The 4154-nt window shown below is 30.0% G+C and overlaps 1 long non-coding RNA gene across 1 annotated transcript; it reads left to right on the top strand.

The window, feature by feature from the left end:
• Positions 1-987: 987 nt before the first annotated feature.
• On the top strand, positions 988-3350 carry LOC138349133 (uncharacterized). The gene is made up of 3 exons (XR_011221727.1): positions 988-1153; positions 1718-1787; positions 2917-3350. It is a non-coding gene; the product is annotated as an uncharacterized lncRNA (long non-coding RNA).
• The last annotated feature ends 804 nt before the right edge of the window (positions 3351-4154 follow it).

A 4154-nucleotide genomic window follows, 5' to 3' on the forward strand; every position in this document is an offset into this window, starting at 1 on the left:
CTATATGGTATACAAAATCTTATTCTAATAAGTTCAAATTTCATTTATAATGATGAATGAACAATCTTATTTATAGGTTTGAGAAATCATCCTAAAGGTCACCGTACTAAGCGTCATAATAAATAGATACATGATTCTCTAAGATGGTTTATAGAAACTAATTAAAAATATGAGAAGTAGAATGCATAGATTATCTTATTCTAATAAGTTCAAATTTCATTTATAATGATGAATGAACAATCTTATTTATAGGTTTGAGAAATCATTCTAAAAGGTCGTCATATTAAGTGTCATAATAAATAGATACATGATTCTTTAAAATGGTTTATAGAAACTAATTAAAGATATGAGAAGTAGAATGTATAGGTTATCTTATTCTAATAAGTTCATTATAATGATGAATGAACAATCTTATTTATAGGTTTGAGAAATCATTCTAAAAGATCGCCATATTAAGTGTTATAATAAATAGATACATGATTCTGTAAAATGGTTTATAAAAACTAGAAAATATTAATACATGAATATACATAAATTTATATATTGAGAATATGGACAATCCACTAATTAAATGAATTATAACACTATCTTATATTTGTTGCTTTATTGTAAACATGGAATGTAGATATTGTTTTATGATAAGTGTAAAAGTTTAGAGTTAAAAAGAGTTTTTGAGGATCTTTCACTAATATAATGGCTGGTCAACTAAAGCATCCAATCTCGTGTTTTGATTCCTTCGAATATGAGTACCTTGAATACAATCACATCACACTGTGTAACGACCCTCTTAGTCGTTTTAGAAATTTCAACTATTATTTTTATATTAACCTTTTAGTAGATTTTGTAAATAATTTATATGACTTATAAGAATGAGTGACATAATTTTTAGATTTAATAAAGAATTATTTTATTGCTAAGAATAATGAAAAAGAAAAAAAAATTAAAAAAATCAAATGATATAAATGAATAAAATAATTTAAAAAAAAAGGGGGGCAAAGTGCCCTAATATGTGAAAAGCCGCAAGGGGCATGAGAAAGAAAAAAAAAACGACGATCTGGAAAAAAAAACAACACAGAGAAGAAAAAAAAAGAAAGGGAGAAAAGAAAAGGGAAAAAGAGGAGAAAAATCAATATTTTCATCTCAAGGCGTCAAGGTAATTATTTTTATCCTTTCTATTAAATTTTTGTGTAACTAGGAATAGATTTTTAGGTTAAAACGTGTATAATTTATACTAATATGTGAACTTGTGAACTTGAGATTATAAATATGTATAAGTATTATGGTTCAATCATTGGACAATGATTACTCCAAGATTAGGATTATTAATAGTGGAACGATAAATATGAATTGGAACATTGAAAATAAGTGGTTTCAGCAAATAGTTTTGTAGTCCGCCATTGATGTGTTGGGCAGTTAGTTTAGGCTTTAATTAATTTCATTTGATTATCATATTAGGATTCAAGTTTTGATATATTGAGATATGTGTTAAATAGTGGGTGCATTATGATATATAAAAATCATTATAATTATGTTATTCGGAGAATTAAGATTTAACCCTAAACTTGAAATTCAGAAAATATGAGATTTGATCAATTGGTTGGAATAAAGATTTAGAAACTTTATTATAAATTTGGATGAGTTTTGGGTCTAAGCTAGAGATATAGCAATATTAATGTTGTTAGTTTCGAAATCATATCGTGGTTATTTATTTGAATAGATTTTATTGGTTTGGAAGTCAACAAAAAGAGGAAGGCTCAAGTTTTGGAGTCATTGTTCGACTATTTGAGGCAAGTGGATTTCTAAACTCTTGTTAAGTGTATGAAATGTGTGTATGTCCTTGGGGTATATGTTGGGAGTAACGGGATTGGTGATGGGTTGACTTGTCCACATTGATTAATTCTAATGATAAAAAGAATGGGGATAACAAAAGGCATTGTGATTAATTGTTTATGTATGTTGTGTTGAGAAAGGGTTGAAGGCTTGTTAAATCATTGTTGATGTAACTTCATGTTTGTGTGGTTGTGAACTGTGTGATGTTATGAAAATGGTCATCTCCTCATTATATGTGTGAACTTGTCATCTGCATTATTCTGAGGCATTGGTTGTGACAAGTGTTATGTGCATTGAGAAAGAATGGGTACTTAAGAGGATGTACCATTTCGAGGGATGTATCGCGCGCCGCGATGGATACTATATTTCGAGGGACGTATCGCGCGCCGCGATGGATACTATAATTCGAGGGACGTATCGCGCGCAGCGATGGTTACTATTATCGAGGGTCGTGTCGTGCGCCGCGACAGATGCATGGACAGATATGTCCCCCATGGGTCCCGGACTGAGAGACAGCGGGTGTGTATCACTAGGTCAGACATGCATCATTATACTTGACATTGCATTCCATTACATTGCACATACTTATCATTAGTGAACTTGATATTGTGTTTTGCTGATCTAGTGATTGCCTTTTTGCGGAACTTGTGATTGTTGAATACTGAGCTTGTTATTGAGGATATATAATTTGTTGAAGTGTTGTTGTTGAGGATATGTGATTTGTTGAAGTGTGTTATTGAGGATATGTAAATTTTTGGAAGTGTTGCTATTGAGGATATCTAATTTGTTTAAGTGTTGATGTTGAGGATATGTAATTTGTTAAAGTGTTGTTGTGGAGGATATGTAATTTGTTAAAGTGTTGTTGTGGAGGATATGTAATTTGTCTAAATGTTTTTGTTGAGTTACGTTCTATGTAAATTGTGAGTTGTTAGGTTGGGCTGATGTTTATGTAGGTTGTAGTTGTGGAGGTTCGGTTGGGGGTGGTAGGAGTACCCGTATTTCATCCCCTTAGCTTGTGTTTAGAGGTTTACTTGCTGAGTACCGTGTGGTTTGGTACTCACCCCTTGCTTCTACAAATTTTTGTAGGTTACTAGCCCGGACTTTATGATATATTCTCTTCTTTTCCGAGGCTTCCTGGAGATTTTGTGAGGTAGTTGTTGGTCATCTCAGCATCCCTCCTTACTCTTTCTTATGATTTTGTTCTACTCTAGAAACAGTATCATATGAGACTTATGTTTTCTTTTAACCGATTGTAATACTTTAGAGGCTTGTACACGTGACAACCAGGTTTTGGAGTATACTGTAAGTTGATAGTAAATTTTTCGCATTTTTATTGTAATAGTTGAGTTTTAGGCTTACTTGTCTTGGTGGGATAAGACGAGTGCCATCACGCCCATTTTTGGGTCGTGACACACTGACTCCCAAAATGAGTCTGCTTTTGGAAGTACAATCTCTTTATTCCACAACATAACCCACAATTATGTATCATCAAACTTCATTATTGCGGTTATTCGTTATAATTATATTTTACTATGATTATTTGAGTTTTTCTAAAATTAATTTTTGATGTTATATTTATTTATTTTTATAACTTTTGATATAAAACAATAATAATGACATTTTTTATAGAGTAGTACGGCACGCTCTTTGTAAAACGAAAACTCTAGTGAATTATACAAAATATTATCATATTTATTAATACTCTTTATGATTTGAAATAATTATATTTTATCTCACTATTATTTTAAATTTTTTTCCTTTTCTAAATATATATATTTTTTACAAGAAGAATGCGAGCGAGATTATATGCATCTATGTAATATTCATACTCAAATATTGTGTAATAAAAAAAAATCATACGTGTATGGCATGATTTCAAAGTGTTGATCAAAGGCATTTTTCAGCTTTTAATTTTTATTTTTTCCTCAATAAGAAATATTATCTTGTCAACTCCTCACAAGGTGGATGAGAACAGACTGTTACTAATATATATCTCGGTCACACTCACAAATTTTTCTTTTGGCTTTCTGTCGATTCATAAACAAGAAAACTTTTTTTCATTGTTACCTCCTGTTTCAATTTAATTTATGTAATATTATTTTTATAAATGTCTCATAAAAAATATTACCTCCTTAATTTTAATTTATTGTTATAATTTCATTTAAATTCATTTAGAAAAGATTTTTTTCATTTTAGCAATTTTATTTTTAACTCTAACACTTTACATGACATAATGGTTAAAGTCATTTTGATGCATTTAACATATGTTCAATTTAAAATTATTCAAGAATCTTCTTTACATTCTTGACAAATCAAAATAGGAT

The sequence above is a fragment of the Solanum lycopersicum genome, chromosome 6 (genome assembly GCF_036512215.1).
Source record: "Solanum lycopersicum chromosome 6, SLM_r2.1".
In the NCBI taxonomy this organism is placed as follows: Eukaryota; Viridiplantae; Streptophyta; class Magnoliopsida; order Solanales; family Solanaceae; genus Solanum; species Solanum lycopersicum.